We start from the raw sequence: 21,334 nt of genomic DNA on the forward strand, positions 1-21,334 counted from the left end.
GCATTGGTGGTTCAGTGGTAGAATCTCGCCTGCCACGCGGGAGGCCCGGGTTCGATTCCCGGCCAATGCAGAGTAACTCTTTACCAAATCCAGATGTTAGAACACAGTGCTGCTTGGAAATACCTGATAGACTCCAACACACTGTGACTTTGTGAAACAACCAGTGAGGCCCCCTGGTGGTCAGTAGAAGTGCAGCCCCTCTGAGCTGTGGCAGACCAAGGGCTTCAGTCTGCAACACATTTCTTCCACATGTGATGGCACACACACTGTGTATTGTGGCAACATCCGTCCCTCAGAGAGAATCTGCTCTTTACCCTCCTGTCGTTTTCACCCCCGCCCCTTACTTTAGTGTTCCTTGCTCTGTTTGATACGGTGGCCGGTAAGTGCAAAACTAAATTACAAAGCGTGAAACTAATTTACATGTTGGGAAATATTTTTTACATTTTAGTCAACACAATGACACAAGAAAAACACTTTTCCCACGGACAAAACAAATTGGACATTGAGGAAAACAAATGTACAAGTTGCGAAACAATTTTCCCAACCGACAGAATCTCCGGAAGGGGAATGTACCAAATGCCGGAAGTGATCCAGAAGAAGATTGGACTGTGAGCTGAAAAGTTTGTATCAGTTTGTGTGGCGGAAAAACTTTGCGGAGTGAAAGTTTATGGCAGCATGGAGTAAATGATGTTTTGGCCGTTTTGTGGAAACAACTTGAGCCAATTTACGCGGTTGTGTTTTCCGTGCGGACGATCTGTAGAATGTTTAACGTTGATGAACGGACCAGACGGAAGGAGCACGCGCACAGGAGACATCTAATAAACAGCCGGAAAATGCTAAACAAGCTAAGTGTAGCATCGCGCTAACTAGCTGAAGCCGCTGTCAGACATGCAGTGAATTAAAGTGCACCGTTTCATTTAGCAGCCAATCGTTGTCTTCACGGAATAGCAACGCGTTTAGTTAGTATGCGTTGCTAGTTTTTATTTATTTTAGGCTTTCAGTTTCAGTTATAAATGCACAATTGTTGCTGATTGTTTGAGCTGCTGCCAACTTTATGTTTTGATACGGAACTCCGTTCATTCCAGCAGAACAACCATGAACATCATATAAACAATTCATGGAGGACAGAAAGTCAAAGTCAAAAGAACTGTGGGCCGAAAGGAAACAGGTCCAGGTACGTGTGTGGATATATCTGTAAAATATGGAAGTAAATAGTGTGTGTGTGAAATGAATGATATCTTTTTGTTATTTTAGCAGATAAACATGGATTGATGGCGCCACATGGAGCTGATTTAAAAGCTCAGAGAGGGAAAACACTCCCATTATATACAGATCCGGAGGTAGCAGCACCTGATCTACTGAAGCATGATGTGAAGTTTACACGGTGCAAACATCAGCCTGCGGACTCTTAAAAGGATGATTCCTCTCCAAACGCCATCAGGTTGGAACTTCGTGGACCTGGACAACTGTTTGGCTATCGGACGATGTGGCAGGTACTCAGACAAAAGTCCAATGTTCGAGTGAAGAGAGATGGTGATGAATGAGAGCACGCAGAAGGTTTCTAAGAAGAAGCTGCTACTCAATGGGAGCGAACTGTATGTGGCATGCAGATGGTTCTGATAAACTGGCTCTCTCAGGACGCATGGATGGATTTTTTCACCTAAAGTGCTGTGGCTCCAATGTGGACCGACAAATAACAAGAAGCCAACAGTGATCGCTGAGAATCTCCTCTCATGAGACTGAGGACTGATTGTGGCACGGAGAATGGCATTATGGCTGCCATTCAGTCTCCCCTACGCCTCCATCATGATGACTGCTGCTCTGGGCCGTCCAGCCACATGTATGGCTCATCCACGAATAAGCAGCGTGTTGAATCCTGGTGGGCCATATTTAGAAGGGGAAGGTAAGTGGCCTTCATGAAGTCATTTTATTATGACTGACCTTTCATTTGATTTTTATCTTTATGTTCTATCGCAGATGAACTCCTCTAAACATATATAATAATTGAGGCTGGGACTTGAACGCGTTCATTTCAATTCATTCATTACAAAGTCTTTAAGGAATTAGATTTTTTTAATGGAGTCCCACTTCTACTAATAATATATATTTACTTCCGATTCTATCCATTTCTACAGGTCTCAGTTCTGGATGGAGTTGTTTGCTGGATACTTCAACGGGAGCCATGAGCATCAGTGCCTTCTGAGATGTTGCTATGGTGATGTTGGATGAGTGTGTGAGACTGTGGAACAGTCACAGGATTCACACTTCCAGAACAGTGTCATGTCCAATGAACTGTACTGCTGACCACACAGGTAACATTGGTGATGGATTGATATTTCCATGTTTATTATTTTATTGCTGAAATGTAAATAATATAAATGCCATTGATTCTATCTAACACAGATTTGGCTCCACAGACTGGATTTGAGATTGAACCAGCTGATTTGGATGCTGTTCCAGAGGCGAGCCTGTCAATAGCTCCATGTGGGGACTCAAACATGCAGGAGGACTTTGACTTTGTTATGGAGCACAAACAACTACAGAAGCCAGAGAACTGGGAGTCTGCAACAGAACTGTACATGAAGCTGAAAGAAACTGCTCAGCTGTGAGTCAGTGAGAAAGGGAATTTTCCCTTCCTGCATTATCAAGTGCTTACTCATTGGGGTTTCTGTCCTATTTCTATTTATTTTTTAAATTAATTAATTTTTCTAATATACATGTCAATAGCCATGAGATGACTGTGCTGTGATTTGGTATTAGACAAGTAACACAGAATTGAATCAAATATTGTTTTTCTGTTTTAAAATAGTTTGGAAAAACTCATAACCAATCTATCACAGATGCAATCAGAAGGAAATATTTGCAATTTTCTTTATTGTTTGTCAACATAACATTTGCATTCCTATTGTTTAATTTCTTCATATGAACAGGTACCAGAATCATTTGGAAACATCACAAGGAGAAGTTAATGACAAACTATGAAATCTGATTTGGAGTGGTGGACAAAGACCACTCAAAGACACAGTCCGCCCAGTCGCCCAAAGTTTGACTTTCTTTAAGTCTCCTGTTACTTCCTGATGGACTGAGGTCAGGTTTGAAGAGTCTCAAGTTCCAGACCAGTGAGTGGCTTTTCAGAGTGGCACAGGACAGGGGCCAGCAAAGTAGGCTGTTGCTGCAGTGCAGTCAGAAACTGAAGAGCTCAAAGACCATCTTGAATCTAAAAAGTGACCACAAACATTGTTTCACATTTAAATGACCTAAAGAACTTCAATGTTTTCTAAAATGACTATCCACCCAAACATATAGAAATGAGTAAAAATGGTTGTGTTGAACATTACTGATTTAAAGAAGAACTCTGTGTCTTGCTTTGCACTTGGCAGGGTAAATGTTTTTGAAAAATAGTTCAAGCAACAAAGCGTATGTCATGTGATATATAAAGTTAATGATCATTAACCATTAGTATTGTTTACATCTAAACCTGTTCATACCATTTGCATTGTACACCAAGAACTGATGTCCTTCTGGTCCATCAGAAATGGGCCGGTCTTTCAGATGTTTCATCAGAGTTAAAAACTCCCGTCTCGGCCCACCTGTGTCAATTCCTTCTTCCAAAACAGCAGCATCATCTGTGAATTTTTCAGAATATGTTGAACATCTTACAAATGCAAATATCTTTCCCATGTAATCAATAAAGTAAAATTAAAATTAAGTGAGTCGCTGTCGTTTTTTTTACTTACCCGTAGCAAGTACTCCTGACTGGATTTGTTTCAGGTGGATCCAGATCCTCACTGTCAGATATTACTGTCTGAAAAACAAATGAAAATGTCTGAAACAACACACTGAAAGCAAAGAACATCAGGCTGCCATAATCTGCCTTAATACCTGTCCAGGCTGAGCTGTGGATGAATCTCTGAAACATGATAAAATTGATAAACTGATGAACTTTATGATACAGAGTATAACAGAGCTTTGTGTAACATTTAGAGGTAGAGAGGAACCATAAGATTTATAAATAAGAGATGATTTTGTTATAAATGATTTTACACATATGGTATTTTGTACGACATGTTCATCACAATCACATCAACAACTTAAAGACAAATGACTTCTTTTGTAAAAACTAATACCTACCCTTTATCTTCAGGTTTGTGTTTGGGAGAACTGTGTTTTTTTTGGTTCCAAAACCTGAGAAGAAAAGCACACAATTGTCAGCAACTTTAAACAGCTTCCATTATTGTTCCCTCACCACATACAGTATATATCAATGGTGAAAGGTTATCAGGGTGTCTGATTGGAATAGTAAATGCCAAATAATCAAGACTTGGTTCTTAGACTTTATGCTTGAAACCAAATGCACATCCCATCAATAAATAAAGGAACAAGAAAAAAAAAAAAAGGAATCAAAGTACAAAATGTATAAATTAACGTACCACAGTGTCAGCTGCATTGAATTCAGCTGTGCTCCTCGATGTGATGACAATTTCAGAATCAGAGTCTGATGTATCAACCTCTGCAGTAAAAACAAACAACACATTATTAATTATGCTACATCAGAGTAAATAAATGTGTAAAAATATTGAATGAAGAGATCCACAAACCTCCTCTAAAGTGTGTTTGTGTTTCTAGGCAAATGAAAAAAGTGGCTTTCCTATTTCCTTTTTATATTCTGCCAGTTTGAATGGGCTTTCTGACCCAGGCACATGGAGCACCTCTGAACAGTCTGGATACAAAAGAAGGTCTGCTCCTTCATCCATCTTCTTGTTAAATGTTCTCATTTCTTGGACAGCTTGCTTCAGTAGATCAGGTGCTGCTACCTCCGGATCTGTATATAATGGGAGTGTTTTCCCTCTCTGAGCTTTTAAATCAGCTCCATGTGGCGCCATCAATCCATGTTTATCTGCTAAAATAACAAAAAGATATCATTCATTTCACACACACACACACATATTGACTTCCATATTTTACAGATATATCCACACACGTACCTGGACCTGTTTCCTTTCGGCCCACAGTTCTTTTGACTTTGACTTTCTGTCCTCCATGAATTGTTTATATGATGTTCATGGTTGTTCTGCTGGAATGAACGGAGTTCCGTATCAAAACAGAAAGTTAGCAGCAGCTAAAGCAATCAGCAACAATTGTGCATTTAGCATAATTGTAAGCCTAAAAAAATAAATAAAATAAAAAAGAAACTAGCAACGCATACTAAATAAACGCGTTGCTATTCCGTGAAGACAACGATTGGCTGCTAAATGAAACGGTGCACTTTAATTCACTGCATGTCTGACAGCGGCTTCAGCTAGTTAGCGCGATGCTACACTTAGCTTGTTTAGCATTTTCCGGCTGTTTATTAGATGTCTCCTGTGCGCGTGCTCCTTCCGTCTGGTCCGTTCATCAACGTTAAACATTCTACAGATCGTCCGCACGGAAAACACAACCACGTAAATTGGCTCAAGTTGTTTCCACAAAACGGCCAAAACATCATTTACTCCATGCTGCCATAAACTTTCACTACGCAAAGTTTTCCCGGCACACAAACCGATACAAACATTTTGAGCTCACAGTCAATCTTCTTCTGGATCACTTCCGGCATTTGGTACATTCCCCTTCCGGAAGATTCTGTCGTTTGGAAATTTTGTTTCGGGATTTGTACAAGTGTTCTGCCACTTGTAAATTAGTCTTTTATATATATATAAATTAATGTTGTCTGTGGTAAAAGTTTTTTTCTGATGTAAATTTGTTTAATAAAAAGTAAAAATGTTTCTCAACATGTAAACTTGTTTCGCACTTTGTAATTTTGTTTTGCACTTACCGGCCACCGTAGTTTAGAGTTGGGGTGCACGCGCTTAACTACTCCGAGTTGATCTAAGTATCTCAGATCTGCTGTTCTGTCTTTACATGAGACAGGCAGGAAGTTGGACTTTCTAAAGCAAAGAGAATCCGGTTGATTTTCAAAAAAACTGCTGTCTGCGAGCGAGACGCCGCTGAGCAGAGAGAGTTAACTTCTGTCACTGAGCTATTAAAGAAAATTATAGGAAAAAAAATGCACTTGTTCTCCCCGTCGGGAATCGAACCCCGGTCTTCCGCGTGACAGGCGGAGATACTGTCCACTATACTAACGAGGAGCTGGACGAGAAACATCACGTGGTGTAACTTCACTTCCTCCGTGGAAAAACAAAGAGAGAATAAAGTTATTTCCTCCCAGTTTCTATCCAGAATCATCATCAGTACAGCTTCTGTCAGGAACATCTGTTTGTTGCTGACAACATCTGGATTACAGATGACACATCAGACTGATATTATCTGTGTCATGGTGTTCAGAGATTTCAGCAGCTCACATCCAACACAGAGACTCTGAGCAGGCCCACCTGGTCTTAGACCCAGACCCAGACCCAGACCTAAATCCAAACCCAGGAGACAGAGGTTGAGTGAGTCAGTGAGGAAGAAGCTGCTCGTTCTCCTTCAACAGTTTGATCTGAGGAAAAGTCACTTCCTCTTTTCAGGAATCAACTTCTACCATCTGTCCACTAGATGGCCATAACTGAGCATCAACTTAAAAACCCTCCGTTCTTCCATGTGTGAACTATAATACCAGTGAATTAAACAAAGATCGTCCCTGGGTGGGCTCGAACCACCAACCTTTCAGTTAACAGCCGAACGCGCTGACCGATTGCGCCACAGAGACATGATGACCAGTTCCTTTTACAGCCTGCTGCAGGAACAAGAAGAAGGTCGTTGGTTTGAATCTCAAACTGTCAGCCGTTTTTCTGATTGATATGAGTTCCAGCCAATGATGTTACTGATAAGAGACGGCTTGACATGACGGGTTTCAATCTTTATTTACACACAGCACATTCAGGACATTTATGTGACAGTTTATTATATGCTAAAGAAAATCCTTTGTTATTTGTCACAGTGGACTTGGCTCATCATGTTTTGCTGACTAACTGGTATTGGAGTTGTGTAGAAAAAAAAGAAAGATCTGACAACAGCTTTGAAAGCAGATACAGTCCATCCAGATAAACTTTGAATTAACCTTAAACAGGTTTCAAGGATATTTCGAGAATGTTCAAGATGGATCTAAAGTCTGACGTTTAGGATAATTCCACCAAGAACAGCAGGCTGCAGCAGACCAAGTGAGGTGAATGTGAACTTTGTGGTGGAGGTCATGAGAAAAAATGGGAGGAGTCTTTGATGTCATGGTGGCATTACAGAATCTTTTTTTTTTTTTTTTTTTGCTTCAACAAGAAACCAACTTTCTTCCAAAAGCTCTATCAGCTGCTCCAGGTGAGGCTAGAACTCACAACCTCAGCATCACTCTGCAGGTTACTGTCATAAGTCATACTGTCATATCTAAAGCCTGTGGCTCCCTGTGGTAGAAATGGACAGCAGTTGTTGGACTAAAGAAAACTCAGCTGTTACTGAATCCGCTGCACAGCAGCAGCTCCCTTCGATAGCTCAGTTGGTAGAGCGGAGGACTGTAGAGCCTTACAACTGAAATCCTTAGGTCGCTGGTTCAAATCCGGCTCGAAGGAGGCTGTTTTTTTTCATCGGCCTCATCCAGCACAGTGATGAGTCTGACTACAGACAGGAGGTGACCACAGTTGCATCACTTTTCATGTAGAGCAGCTGTGTTTTATACTGCAGGCAGCACTGAGTTTCTAACATTTGGATGTTGTTAAGAGGATCATTACCATCAGCTGAGAATCAAACATGTGCAGCACGCAGGAATTCTACCACTGAAGTTCAACGAGCATCAAGGCTTTTGACCATTTCTGTGAATAATGTGGAGAAAAAACTAACCTTCCTCTGGCGTTCCGGTCGGGATTTTTTGGATTTTCTGCTCACAGGTGATGTTACCAACCTGTGATCTTGATGTTACTCTACAGTATGTAGTACATGATCCTTGCCAAATACTATTTGCTGACTGGCGATATATCAAAAGCAGCAGCTCTTCAAACTCACTCATGACAAAGTGGTTGTTGCTGTGTTGAGCAGATGGAAATGTGGTGATTGACCGCTTTTCACAGGAGACAAACTTTGGTAAGAGTCACGATGGCCAGGCACTGATGTTGGCAACTTAACACTAAGGGCTCATCCGGGATTTGAACCCGGGACCCCAAGCGAGAATCATACCCCCAGACCAACGAGCCATTAGCAGCATCTATTGAAAAGTTGACATGTCAGTTAACCAGCTCCAGTCTAGTCAGACCAGTTTCCAAAATCACCTTTCAGTGAACAGCCACTTCAGTGAACACGCTGACCAGAGCCATTAAATATGGTATAACCTGAAATACATAACTTCCCAACCACGAAGGGACTCGAACTCTCAGTCTTCTGATCCAAAGTCAGACGCCTTGTCCATTAGGCCACGTGGTCACTGGGCCATGGTGATGTCCCGTTGTCAGAATGGCATGATAACACTGTGAGAGATGTGCATTTGAAGCCTTCACTGTGGGACTTTGGAGAGGTGGATGGTGAAAGAACATCCTGCATTAGCGGGCTCAGCCAGCCGAAATAGCTCAGCTGGGAGAGCGTTAGACTGAAGATCTAAAGGTCCCTGGTTCAATCCCGGATTTCGGCATCAGAAGTACCTGAGTGTGGTTCAAGCTCAGGTTTTTCTGACCTACATTTCCAATGTTCCCCCTCTTCTTTCAACCACACCATGAATTGTGAGGTTGGATGCGTCACGCTGACTGGTTGTGTGTCCAAAAGGCTGTCAAACACATCTTTCTTCAATTTTCTCCTCCAAACATTTGTACACAGTTTTGAGATTTCCCATAATGTCATATGTATTTTTGCAGTGAAGTATTTAATTAAATGTAAAACTGTTATAAACGGAGTGTTGCATTAGTGGCCACCATCACTTCAAGTAACCCAAATGGGAAAGATCCTTACTGCAGAGTTGGTTGTCTGACTGTTCTCTGTGTTATTGATACAGTTAAAAAGCTTTGTGAGCTCTTGATGTGTTTCGTGGCTTCTTTGGTCACATTTGCTCCCTTTGTGTCTGACAGAGATCCTGAACCTTCCCATTGCTGGATGTACTCCTGTGATGTGTGTTGGCCAATCCATTTCAAATGTTTCTAAATCTGTCAGAAGGTCATTTCCCATCTGTGTTCTTTGATCTTATGGTTAGCACTGTGGATTTTGAATCCAGTCATCTGAGTTCAAATCTCAGTGGAACCTCTGCCATCTGATTCAGTGTGATAGTGATTAAGAATAACACCCAAAACAGATGCTCACCGACCTCTGTGGTTAGGTAAAGGTCCAAAGAGGATGTAGATCAGTGGTAGACGTTCATCAAAACAAAAGGCCACTCAAAGCGGAACCGCTGCTCAGTCTAACATTCAGACAACAAATCGACAACAAACATGACGAGGTGGCCGACGACTCTCCTTCATTGCTGATAGATACATTAATGTGAGCAGTTAACTATCCGTCTATTCACACACAGTCCAGGTCGCTGCATGCTGAGGTGGCAGAGTGTTTAAGGTGATGGACTGCTAATCTACTGTATCCTGTGTGTGGGTTCACATCTCATTGTCTTCTGTGTTCAGCTGTCCATGTTGCAGCCTGCTATTCTAGGTAGAGTAATCCTAAACGTCTGACTTCAGGTCCATATATCAATCAAACCTGTTGAAGTTTAATTCAAAGGTTATCTGGATGTGTTGTATCTGCTTTCAGAGTTGTTGTCAGGTCATTAAGAATAAATAAGGAGCTTACAACTCCAATACCAGTTAGTCAGAAAAATATGATGAGCCAAGTCCACCGTGACAAATAACAAAGGAAAATAAACTGTCACATTAATGTCCTGAATGCGCTGTGTGTAATAATGAGATCCTGGGTTCAAATCCCAGCAGTGCCTTGCTCCTAATGTTAGCTGTTGTAGATAGAAAGGACTCATACATGGAGTGCACAAAATATAAAATACATTTGTCCCCAAAAGACACCTTACAGCAGTTGTGCTGCGCCACTCTGCTGTAAACCACCCCAGATGGGACTCGAACCCACAATCCCTGGCTTAGGAGGCCAGTGCCTTATCCATTAGGCCACTGGGGCACAAAAAAAAAAAAAATGGGAGGAGCCTTTGATCTCTGTGATCAAAGGATCAATGTGTCTCATTGATAAAGTTTCAGGTTGTTGAGTTAAATTCATATAAGTTTCATTAAAAGGACACAGCACTCTCTCTGACCAGTCACTTAACTGCACAGTCTTCATGTCTCCCAGCAGTTCCTTGTTGCTGAAGTCAGATGTTGTAGAAAAAAAAGGACATCTGGGTTTCCATCAGCTGTAGGTTACAATGATCAGTATTATAGATATGACAGACAGAGTTCTCAATGTTTTCTGTTAATCAGTACAACAATCAATCAAATATGCTGCTTTCTGGGTCTTAACATTAATAATAAAAAAAATGCTGCTTGTGACATTCACATTAGAATTCCAAACAATATGTAAACTCCATGTCTGAATAGAGGTGGATGTTTGAACGTGTGTTAAAATTAGAGAGAATTTACACTCATTCAACTCAAATCCAGGAACATCCCAAACATGACTATTAGTCCTGTCTGAGAGTTTCCTCCACTGACAGCAAACATACTGTATATCCATACTGATCACTGTGATCAGGTTTGAATCATCTCTGTGAGAATCCCACATGAAGCTGTCAGTCCTGCTGGATACACACACATCCCACTGAACACATTTTACCTCACTATCATATGAAGAAATATCACAAACCAGATGAACTTCTCAATGTGATGATCAGAGAGCCTTTAGATTTCATCATCATATGATAGAAACATGTTGGTTTTTTATGAATGTATTTTAATTAGTAAATGGCAGAGAGGCCTTCAGGAAACAGAGAGAGAGATGACCTGCAGGATCAACCCCTGGCTGGGACAGGGCTGTTTGTTCAACGAGTCAAGTTGAAATAATTTATCGAATTCCATCTGAATTATACAGCCATCAGAAGCCTGAGTAGCTCAGTTGGTAGAGCATCAGACTTTTAATCTGAGGGTCCAGGGTTCAAGTCCCTGTTCAGGTGATGCAGCTTCACATTATAGACTCCACAGCAGTGATAGGTGACACTGATCTATGAAATAATGAAACCATGAGTCTTTCATGTTCAAGGCCCATTTGTGCAGGAAAGATTGAGTCTGTTACCTCAGACCACTGAGCCATCCTGACACATGTCCAGCTGCCAGTCTCTGGTGAGGAAACAGAAAAGTGAATGATAGCTTTGATATCAGCAGGACAGGCAGCATTATCATGTTTTGTTTTGCGCCTGTAAAACTGCAGAGACACAGAGGACATGGCCTGACTGTGTGTCACATAAATGTCTGAAACCAATCTGTTACAGTTCCAATAGTTGAATAATTCACCTGTGACCTGCACCCACCTGCAGTATTTCAATTTCTAGATCTGCCCTCCTAAATCTGACGGTCCAAGTGCTGCATTTCTTTGACAGTTTTTGGATTTTTTCAGCAGGTGAATTTTGTAAATCTCTTTTACTGGTAACTGGGAACACATAAGGAGGACATTAAATGATACAGCTGCACATGAATTCCACAGAATGACCCTCTGATGTTTACTGAACATCCATCCATCTCAGGTTCTAGACCCAACCACTAAATTCTCATTATTAACTACAGACTACATAGTCTAGATTGGATTCAAAGTCCAGAGTGCTAACCATTACCTGATGGAACAACAGGTCCATGATTTGATGTGGGTCAAAGGTGCTGGCTTGAGGCTCCAGTGTCATGGGAGACGTCTGTAGACCATAAGCCATTTAAAAAAAAAGAATAATGAATAAACAATTATCAAATAAAATGAACTGAATTCTATTGACAGCGACTTTCCTTATTGAGGAGTGACATCAGAGCTCCGTCTCACTCAGCAGAAGAACAAAGGAGGAGCTTGTGTTTGAACCTGTGTGGGAAACACGGTGTCACAACAAAGCAAAGCCGTTTAATTGATTTGGTTTGTTTGTTTCTTTTAAACATATTTTTATTTGAGAGAATCAACACTCATCACAGTAATTTACAGTAATAAGCGTCCCTCTGTCTTTCTTTTTCCCCGTAATTTCTAACCCCCACTGCTACCCTGCTGCTACAGACCAACACAAGTAAACATATGCAACATAAAATACAATAAAATACATAAAAACAAAACTAATAAAAACATTTGATTTGGGTTGTTGTTGGGTCTTGTGAACGTTGTGATAATCCCTGCAGGTTACATTCATGAAAGTTGCCATGTTTTTGATTTTGATGATGTTCCTTTTGGCAACTGTCTGTTCCCCTGAGGTTAGTCTGTGCTGTGCAGGGTGCGCTGAATCACATTTGATTTTGGAAATTCTTCAAAGCAGCTTCAAAGGAAGAGTTTCATTCTGTGAGTATTGTGACATCATCAGGTGATGTATCAAAGGCAGCAGCTCTTCAGAGTCACACATCAGTTCAAACCTTTGAGGAAGTGACGCACAACTGTGAGGAGCACAAGAGTTCACCGACACAGACGTGGTTTCAGAGACAGACTGCAGAGAAACTGTCAGTACTGATGCTGAGCTGCTTAAAGTGTCTGTCTTGTAAACAGGACATCCTGCATTCACCCAGCAGAGCTTCACTCTGCTCATCATGTCTCTGTGACACAATCTGAAGGGGTCAGTAGTGTGACAGCAGGTTTTTAATGATGTAGCAGATAGAAACAGACAGGTAGAAACTAAATTCCTGCTGTTTTATTGTTCTGCAAGAGCCGAATACATGTCTGTAAGTGTTGTTGTACATGTCTGTATTACTGCCATGTTTGAGTTGGAATAAATTCACTGACGCTTTAAAATGATCGCGGTACTGATGCTAATCCCGTTAGCCGGTCTATGGCGTTTTCCATTGTATGTTAGCATTGAATGGACATAGCGGACTTTATGGTAAGATAAAATGATGGCAGTAATTCTGGTTAAAATGACTTTGAATGCTATTTTAAATACGTGGCTGTTCAGTCATTTGTGGTTTTATTTTGTGGATGACAAAGGACAAACGAATTTATTATTCTCTTTCGGTCGAAAAAAGCCGAGTCCAGTCGAGGAGAGCCGAATCTTCAGAGAATCCGTGCAGACAGGGGGGTTATTTTGATGGACACACCATGAGGCCAATCACATGAGAGGACAAACTGATGTTTTCACAAAATATTCAGCTGGTACATGACATAGATATGAAGTTTTACAGGTGACCAAGAAGAGACGTTTTATTTGCTCTACAACGTAACTTTGTGAAAATAACATGTCTGTGGTTGTTTTCTGATCCCTCCTTCGTTTCTTCATGTCTTCTGTTTGTGTCTCTCTCTCGGAGTGATGTTGTTACTGAAGCCGACTCTGACCCCTCACTGAGCGGGTCGGTGCGGAGAAACACTCCGTTACCTCCGACAGCTGAGCGGTATCGCTTCTCGGCCTTTTGGCTAAGATCAAGTGTAGTATCTTTCTTATCAGTTTAATATCTGATACGTCCCCTACCCGGGGACCATATATTAAATAGATTTTTGGAACAGGGAGATGGAATAGGGGCTTGCTCCGTCCACTCCACGCATCGACCTGGTATTGCAGTATCTCCAGGAACGGTGCACTCCCTCTGTGTGTTCAATACAAGTCCTGTTCAGCTCAACATCACCTTAAACACACGATGTTGTCTTCATGTGTGTAACGCTGAGTGTACAGAGTGTTCATGTTCAGTTTATGGTTTTAGAATCAGTGATGCATTCATGTAGAAACATCAGTTTGATGTTGCTGATTTCATCAGGTTATATTCTGCTGACCAGACTGAATCAATAAAGTTTTGTTTCCACACGTCATCTTTAAATGTTGGTTGTATTTTGCATTTGTCAGCTGAATCCACAGAGTGACTGAAATGATTAAGTAAATCCAGGAAAGGAAAAACATTCGGCTCTGAATCTCAATGTAGATTTGAACAAAGAGCTCCAGCTGAAGAAAACAATGCTGTCTGTTTCCAGATGATGAAGAACTCAGTTCTCAGTTGATGCTCAGTTATCTCCATCTAGTGGACAGATGGTAGAAGTTGATTCCTGAAAAGAGGAAGTGACTTTTCCTCAGATCAAACTGTTGAAGGAGAACGAGCAGCTTCTTCCTCACTGACTCACTCAACTTCTGTCTCCTGGGTTTGGATTTGAGCCTCTTTCTCAGGAGCACACCCAGAAAAAATAAGATTTTCTATTCCAACAATATACGTGATGTTCTTGTGTATGAATGAATGTTTCACTAATGCAGATCTTTCAGAACAACATCAACAACAAAAACTCCACAACGAGACTTTGTGACGTCACTGGAGATCAAAGGCATTTCCTGTCTTTCATTGATCTCCAACATGACACAGATGCATAAGTCACACTATCTCACGTTCGCTTCAAATGGTTGAGCGCATGCGCAGAGAGATGCACAGAAATGTCTTACTGGACTGATCATTGTAACTTTGTGTTATTGTTGTATCTGATAAGTTAAGGAACATAAACTTCTATAAAAGTGGATGTGCTGGTTAAAAAGTACTGAGACTTCCACCTGCAGTCTATCTAATGACCACCAGGGGGCTCCACCTGTTGGAAAATGAAGTCAGAGCGTCCAGCAGTTAAAGCTCCTTGATGGTGACGCATGTCTCAGGGACATGTGGGATCCTCGTTAGTATAGTGGACAGTTACGCAGAAGCTCAGTGGTAGAACATTTGTCTCTGAGTGTCTCCTGCCAAACTGCAACTTTGAACAAGGGTCAGTGTTTAAGTCCCACCTGCCCCAACAAAATGCTGAAGAAATATGCCTGTCTTTAAATGTTCAAATGAAAAGCCCCACCTGTCCTGTCTCTATTCCCCACCTGTGGGGCGGCCCGATAAGCATCCAACAGCATCACTGAGTCAGGAGCAACTGACTGTTCAGTTCAACTCTCACCATCAGTGCAACACATTGCCTGTTGCCTGTCTCATCATTTTTCCGTTCTTTGGAGAACAAATTTAATCTGTCTACAAACCTGAAGCCAGGGTCTGTTCCATGAACACGACATGCTGATGTTCGCACAGTTGTGCTGTCCTTTTCCTCGACTTTGGTTTCACAAGAACCATGAAATATTGTTTGAGAGTTTGTCACCGAAGTGGAAAAGATCCTTCTTGACGACAGTGTTGTGTTTTGCCTACATCTGAGCTAAAGATACAAATAAAATAATCTAAATCGGCTTTTATTTTGAAATGCTTGTGTGGTGCGACAGCTCCTGTTCTTTCTGTAGCTCAAAGCGTGAAGGAGTTCAAACACAGCAAAACATGTTAAATGATAAAAATAAAGATTTGAAGAAGGAATGAAAATAAAAGTGATGAACTGTGGATGGCAGCCTGCTGTAGATCTGACTGAACAGCGATACAGACAAGCCTCTCTCTGTCTTTTCTTTTTCCTTTGAAATTTCAACCCCCCATGTGAAAACATGTAGTTTGGCAGGGGGCAATAACAGCAATAACAGCCAAACAAGTCGTTGAGTATGTGATTTTATTTATATTTAGCATGCAATGTCTCAGTCTTTGCTGTCTGTTCCACAGAAGAACATGACAGTTCAGCGGGCCTCCTCTCTCTCTGGGACACTGGATCTGTCTGTCTGTATCCATGTCAGAAACTCTGAAACACTTTGAACCTCTTTAAAACACGGTGGATTTACTGATATCAAAGTGTCCACCGGTCCCCAACCCACCATCGATATCTTGTGATGGTGTGAAGAACATGTGAGCAAGAGAGCAGCTGCTTCAGTTTATGATGTGTTCAGGAAACAGTCAAAGCTCCAAACACAACACAGTCCTGCTTACCAAAAGGCTCCAAAGCCCACTCAGGTACCTGCTGTGTTTAGTTCACTTGTTGCTGTATCTCCAACAAAGAGCTAAAGTCTTGTGGAGAATGTGGGCATCGATCCCACTACCTCTCACATGCTAAGCTAGCGCTCTACCATTTGAGCTAATTCCCCAGCCATCAGCACATGTTCACTAAACAAACCCAAAGTGGTACCGTGATGCATATACTGATCTTTATTTGCACGTGCACAGTGTGATTATATATATTTTTATTTTGGCAGGTGACCAATTGTCTGGTAGTTTGTTCTCTCAGGGGAATTAGCTCAAATGGTAGCTCAAACCACTTTACCATCAACCTCAGCTGCAGTATACACATTACACTTCCATCACCAGATCCTCTGTATATACATGTACTTCAGAGTGGTGCTGTGGCTTAGCTTGACCAGCGCTTGGACCTTAGCTGGTCAAAGCGCCTGCAGCAGTTGAACTGCAATGGCCGGTAATCAAACCCAGGTCAGCTGCTTGGAAGGCAGCTATGCAAACCAAGCAAAGCTCCATATAGCAGATACCAGGTCCATCCACAGCTACTGATCAGCTGAAAGCTAAAAAACTGAGCAGAGTGCTGTGGACTTGAGTGAAACAGTGAAAGGATTTCCCCAACAAGCCTTTTGATCGTAGCTGTAGAATGTCATAAAGATGTTCTGTGGCTTAGCTGCTCACAGGGCCTGTTTCTGCAAACAGAAAATCACCGCACCTCCACTGATGTGATTCAGTTTTCAATTCCTCTGATTCCTCAATCAACTGTTAGTAGAAACTGTGGCACCTTTGGCATTTCCTACAAGCTTTTTATCTCTCATTTCAGTATGCATGGTATAAAAGGTATTCATGTGTGAGACCTAGAATCCATCATGTGTTAAACTCAAAACTGACATACAGCTGGTTGTTCTGTGAAGTTTTATAAAAAGCCCAAAAAGAAGTTCATATAGGCCGGTTAGCTCAGTTGGTTAGAGCGTGGTGCTAATAACGCCAAGGTGGGAAAAAGAGTTGGAAGCTGTGCTTCCTCACAACAAGAAGGTATCAATTTTTTGGCTACACCTGCAGGGTTCCATGGTGTAATGGTTAGCACTCTGGACTCTGAATCCAGTGATCCGAGTTCAAGTCTCGGTGGAACCTGAATCTTACCAATATAACACTGAGAGTGCTGTGAAAATATTGCCACTCTGTCCTTCGAAAATGGAAACAACCTCGTTTTGCCCACTCTACATGTATGAATGCATGCAAATTGTCTGATGAAGCCTCCTCTCTGCTTTATCTTCAGCAAGAAAATGTAAAATAAAATTAATTTTAGGATCAACCCTGGCTGGGACAGGGCCGTTTGTTTGAGTCAAGCTGAAATAATTAATTTAATTTCATCTGAATTATCTACCTGTCAGAAGCCTGAGTAGCTCAGTCGGTAGAGCATCAGACTTTTAATCTGAGGGGCCAGGGTTCAAGTCCCTGTTCAGGTGCTGCAGCTTCTTCCCTTTAGTGGTTCACATTATAGACTCCACAGCAGTGATAGGTGACACTGATCTATGAAATAATGAAACCATGAGTCTTTCATGTTCAAGGCCCATTTGTGCAGAACAGAGAGAAGGCTTCATGAGATGATTTCTCTTTTCCCGTTCTGCAGTAGCTCAGAGCCTCTGTGGTTAGGTAAAGGTCCAAAGAGGATGTAGATCAGTGGTAGACGTTCATCAAAGTAACAGGACATGCTTGCGGTAGGTCCATTGTTGTGAAGTAAATTCCCAGAAGTTGAGTTGGGACGGCAGCACCCGCTGTTGAGAGCTGCAGAGCGAAGTGCGCTTTCACATCAGTTTACACCACCAAAGTGGTGTGGAGACGCTGACAACTTCCCCGCCCTGCAGGCTACTGATGAACTGATTAGCCTTGTTTATCTTTAGATCAGTACCCAACCCACAGGAGGACTCTGTGGCGCAATGGTAATGCGTCTGACTCCAGTTGAGAAGGTTGCGTGTTCAAATCACTCTGTTTCATTATTGCTTCCATGATCTGGAAGTGGAACTAAAGGTGTGCCCCACTGTTAATGGTAACTGATCATCAGTGAGTGCTCTCATCCTTTTAGATGAGTCCGAACAACAGCACTCAGCTGTGTCATATTTTAAGGCTGTGCAGATTACAGAGATTCTGATGGACCATGTGAAACTGGGTCCAGGAAAACAACCAACCGTTGTTGGCAGGATTTGAACCTGCGTGGGGAAACCCCAATGGATTTCTAGTCCATCGCCTTAACCACTCGGCCACAACAACCACGCGCAGCGAAGCTCCCAGCACAGCTTCCAACTCTTTTCCCAGAGTCCATCGAGGGAATTATACTGGAGATGACAAACCTGGAGGGGAAGCGTGTGTTTGGGGACATCTGGAGAGAATTGGACCTGGTAGACCTCCAAACCTACCTGGGTCTGAAAAGGCTGACTGTGATGTTTCTCATTTCAGCCCAGCTGGTGTTGGTATCGTCTGTCACTGTAACTTTGGTTCACAGGGAGATGAAAAGTGCCTGACTTAGTGGATTGGTTTTCATTGACAAGAAACAAACTGGCAGTGGTGGGATTCGAACCCACGCCTCCGAAGAGACTGGAGCCTTAATCCAGCGCCTTGGACCGCTCGGCCACACTACCACTGTATGACTGTCTAAATTCATGCTGGATGTTCACCACCCACTTCTCCAAAGTCCAACAGTGAAGGTTTCAAATCCAGTTCAGTCCAAATAGTTCCAGTTTTGTTGTTGCCTTGCTCCTAATGTTAGATGTTTCCTAATGTTTGCACATGGAAAATACAAACTACACCTGACAGCAGTAGAGGTGAAAGAAAAGCAGCTTCTGTCAGAAGTGGGATTCAAACCCACGCATCAAGGGGAGAATGCAGAGAATGCACTCCTTCAGAGTGGTGCTGTGGCTTAGCTGGTCAAAGCGCCTGTCTCGTAAACAGGAGATCCAGGTTTCAAATCCCAGCAGTGCCTTGTTCATAATGTAAGATGTTGTAGATGGACACTTATACATGTCACACATATCAACTCCCTCCCTTCTCCTGCACTTTTGTTATGTTCTAATATGTCTCTGACTCCACCTTAAACTTTGCTGTCTTACTGTATGATAAATGTGCTATGCAACATGACAACGGGCTTGTCCGGGACCTCTCGCACCCCAAGCGAGAATCATACTCCTTGACCAACGAGCCTTTTACAGCAGGATATTTATGGCATTTAAAATTTAGTCAAAGGAGAACGAGCAGCTTCTTCTTCACTGACTCACTCAACTTCTGTCTCCTGGGTTTGGATTTGAGCCTCTTTCTCAGGAGCACACACAGAAAAAATAAAAATTTCTATTCCAACAATATACATGATGTCCTCGTGTATGAATGAATGTTTCACTGATGCACATTTTTACAGAACAACATCAACAACCAATAACTCCACAACGAGACTGTGTGACGTCACTGCAGATCAAAGGCATTTCCTGCCTTTCATTGATCTCCAACATGACACAGATGCATACGTCACAATATCTCACGTTCGCTTCAAATGGATGAGAACAGACACATAGAAATCACTCTGGACTGATGATGTCACAATACTCACAGAATGAAATTCCTCCTTTGAAGCTGCTTTGAAGAATTTCCAAAATCACATGTGATTCAGATGTAAACACAAAGGCTGCCCCACTGTCACCATTCAGAACAGCTGAGAAGCTTATTGATACAAATACATGCTAAGCCAGCAGCGTACCCATTAAGATAACTTAGTATGTGCTAACTAATTCAGATGTTCTTCACCCCCACACCCTAAAAACTGATAAAACTTGTCATTGACTTCTGAAATCACTAACACTATCCCAACTAATAGCACTTACTGCTCTCAGAACACAAGTCTGTGCTTCAGTTCGGGGAATTGTTGATGACAAATTCACTCACTCAGCTGATCTGAAGAAATCTATCAAAACTGGTTTTAATATGTTAGAATAAATGTACATAAAGTGATTATCACAGTGCTGCTCAACTTTTACTGACCCTGCAAGAATGCAGAAACCTGTGTTTTTACTAGCAGGAGCAGAGGTCATACCTCCGAAGAAGCAACGACCTTCGAAGAAGATTTATGAAGAAAGGGAGGATGTCGAAGCGAGATTACTTCGTTCATAAACTAACCCTCAATGTGTTTGAGTTTCTTGTGACTTATAACTTGAATATAAATCATAACAAGCGTCTATTCATTCACTACTTGCAGCTGTGTATTCTCACCTTTAGAGCTGCAAGATTTTGTAACTAGGGACCACCCTAAGGAAATAAAAAGGGGGAGAACAGAAAAGATACCACTGTTGTATCCAGGCAGTGCTGACTGCTGCTTTTCATGGAGAGCAGTGGCCATTGCATTGGCCAGGAATTGAACCCCGGCCTCTCGCATGGGAGGCGAGAATTCTACCACTGAACCACCAATGCTGACTGCACAGCCAAACCCACCTCCAATATGATGGCAATGCAGAGTAGAGCGTATCATATCTCCACTTGTCATATGGAAGTAATTCAAATTCAATGAACACTCTGTTTGTCAGGATGGCTGAGTGGTCTAAGGCGCCAGACTCAAGGTAAACTCCTTCCTGCACTAAAGGGTGTTCTGGTCTCTGAATGGAGACGTGGGTTCGAATCCAGCTCCTGACGAAGAAAGGCTTTTGCAAAATTTGTGATCCAAACTCTTCCAAAGTGGATGAAAAATCTGTATAAAATGTGAATTACACTTTTTCACAATAAAGGAGTTAGGACTGAAAACTCTAAAGCCTGTGGCTCCCTGTGGTAGGAATGGACAGCAGTTGTTGGACTAAAGACAACTCAGCTGTGACTGAATCATCTGTAGCTCAGTCAGTGGAGCATCAGAAAGGAGCAGCTGTTCTACTCCGAGTCTCTCCCAGATGTCAAATTCAAATAATACAATAAATTCAATAAATCCCAGCACTTCCTTGTTGCTCAGGTCAGATGTTGTAGAAACAAACTACTTTGGGGTTTTCACAGCTGTAGGTTACACCTGTGAGACAGCTCAAAGCTGTGTCCAAAGGTTTGGAGGAGTGAATGGCAGAAAGATGTCTTTGAAGCCATTTGGACACACAACCAGTCAGCGTGCAGCATTCAACCTCACAATATTTCATGTGGTTGTGGTTGAAAGACGAGGCAGAATATTGGAAATGTAACTTGGGTCTTAAAAAAAAAAAAAAACTGCTTATCGCCCAACGTGGGGCTCGAACTCACGACCCTGAGATTAAGAGTCTCATGCTCTACGACTGAGCTAGCCGGGCTGCTAGCAATGCAAAATCATTTCAAAATAAAAGCCGGTTTAGATTATTTTATTTGTATCTTTAGCTCAGATGTAGCAAAGCGCAACAATGCTGTCAATAAGGATCTTTCCCATTTGGGTTACTTGAAGTGATGGTGGCCACTGATGCAACACTCCGTTTATAACAGTTTACATT

General features: G+C 42.0%; 16 non-coding genes across 16 annotated transcripts; 8 read left to right on the top strand and 8 right to left on the bottom strand.

The window, feature by feature from the left end:
• trnag-gcc (transfer RNA glycine (anticodon GCC)) lies at positions 1–70 on the top strand. The gene has a single exon. It is a non-coding gene; the product is annotated as a tRNA-Gly (tRNA).
• Positions 71–6,054: 5,984 nt separating this feature from the next.
• Positions 6,055–6,125, bottom strand: trnad-guc (transfer RNA aspartic acid (anticodon GUC)). Its single transcript has one exon. It is a non-coding gene; the product is annotated as a tRNA-Asp (tRNA).
• A 486-nt stretch (positions 6,126–6,611) lies between these two features.
• Positions 6,612–6,685, bottom strand: trnan-guu (transfer RNA asparagine (anticodon GUU)). The gene has a single exon. It is a non-coding gene; the product is annotated as a tRNA-Asn (tRNA).
• A 762-nt stretch (positions 6,686–7,447) lies between these two features.
• On the top strand, positions 7,448–7,535 carry trnay-gua (transfer RNA tyrosine (anticodon GUA)). Its single transcript is given in 2 exon segments — positions 7,448–7,484; positions 7,500–7,535. It is a non-coding gene; the product is annotated as a tRNA-Tyr (tRNA).
• Positions 7,536–8,306: 771 nt separating this feature from the next.
• Positions 8,307–8,379, bottom strand: trnaq-uug (transfer RNA glutamine (anticodon UUG)). Its single transcript has one exon. It is a non-coding gene; the product is annotated as a tRNA-Gln (tRNA).
• Positions 8,380–8,511: 132 nt separating this feature from the next.
• trnaf-gaa (transfer RNA phenylalanine (anticodon GAA)) lies at positions 8,512–8,584 on the top strand. The gene has a single exon. It is a non-coding gene; the product is annotated as a tRNA-Phe (tRNA).
• Positions 8,585–9,986: 1,402 nt separating this feature from the next.
• trnar-ccu (transfer RNA arginine (anticodon CCU)) lies at positions 9,987–10,059 on the bottom strand. Its single transcript has one exon. It is a non-coding gene; the product is annotated as a tRNA-Arg (tRNA).
• A 912-nt stretch (positions 10,060–10,971) lies between these two features.
• trnak-uuu (transfer RNA lysine (anticodon UUU)) lies at positions 10,972–11,044 on the top strand. Its single transcript has one exon. It is a non-coding gene; the product is annotated as a tRNA-Lys (tRNA).
• A 2,388-nt stretch (positions 11,045–13,432) lies between these two features.
• Positions 13,433–13,622, top strand: LOC115058096 (U2 spliceosomal RNA). Its single transcript, XR_003842024.1, has one exon. It is a non-coding gene; the product is annotated as a U2 spliceosomal RNA (small nuclear RNA).
• Positions 13,623–16,922: 3,300 nt separating this feature from the next.
• On the top strand, positions 16,923–16,994 carry trnaq-cug (transfer RNA glutamine (anticodon CUG)). Its single transcript has one exon. It is a non-coding gene; the product is annotated as a tRNA-Gln (tRNA).
• A 262-nt stretch (positions 16,995–17,256) lies between these two features.
• trnak-uuu (transfer RNA lysine (anticodon UUU)) lies at positions 17,257–17,329 on the top strand. The gene has a single exon. It is a non-coding gene; the product is annotated as a tRNA-Lys (tRNA).
• A 720-nt stretch (positions 17,330–18,049) lies between these two features.
• On the bottom strand, positions 18,050–18,131 carry trnas-aga (transfer RNA serine (anticodon AGA)). The gene has a single exon. It is a non-coding gene; the product is annotated as a tRNA-Ser (tRNA).
• Positions 18,132–18,417: 286 nt separating this feature from the next.
• Positions 18,418–18,499, bottom strand: trnal-aag (transfer RNA leucine (anticodon AAG)). Its single transcript has one exon. It is a non-coding gene; the product is annotated as a tRNA-Leu (tRNA).
• A 267-nt stretch (positions 18,500–18,766) lies between these two features.
• On the top strand, positions 18,767–18,840 carry trnat-cgu (transfer RNA threonine (anticodon CGU)). The gene has a single exon. It is a non-coding gene; the product is annotated as a tRNA-Thr (tRNA).
• A 1,401-nt stretch (positions 18,841–20,241) lies between these two features.
• trnag-ccc (transfer RNA glycine (anticodon CCC)) lies at positions 20,242–20,312 on the bottom strand. The gene has a single exon. It is a non-coding gene; the product is annotated as a tRNA-Gly (tRNA).
• Positions 20,313–21,088: 776 nt separating this feature from the next.
• Positions 21,089–21,160, bottom strand: trnak-cuu (transfer RNA lysine (anticodon CUU)). The gene has a single exon. It is a non-coding gene; the product is annotated as a tRNA-Lys (tRNA).
• Between the last annotated feature and the right edge of the window lie 174 nt (positions 21,161–21,334).

Source organism: Echeneis naucrates, chromosome 2 (assembly GCF_900963305.1).
Source record: "Echeneis naucrates chromosome 2, fEcheNa1.1, whole genome shotgun sequence".
NCBI classification, from domain to species: domain Eukaryota; kingdom Metazoa; phylum Chordata; class Actinopteri; order Carangiformes; family Echeneidae; genus Echeneis; species Echeneis naucrates.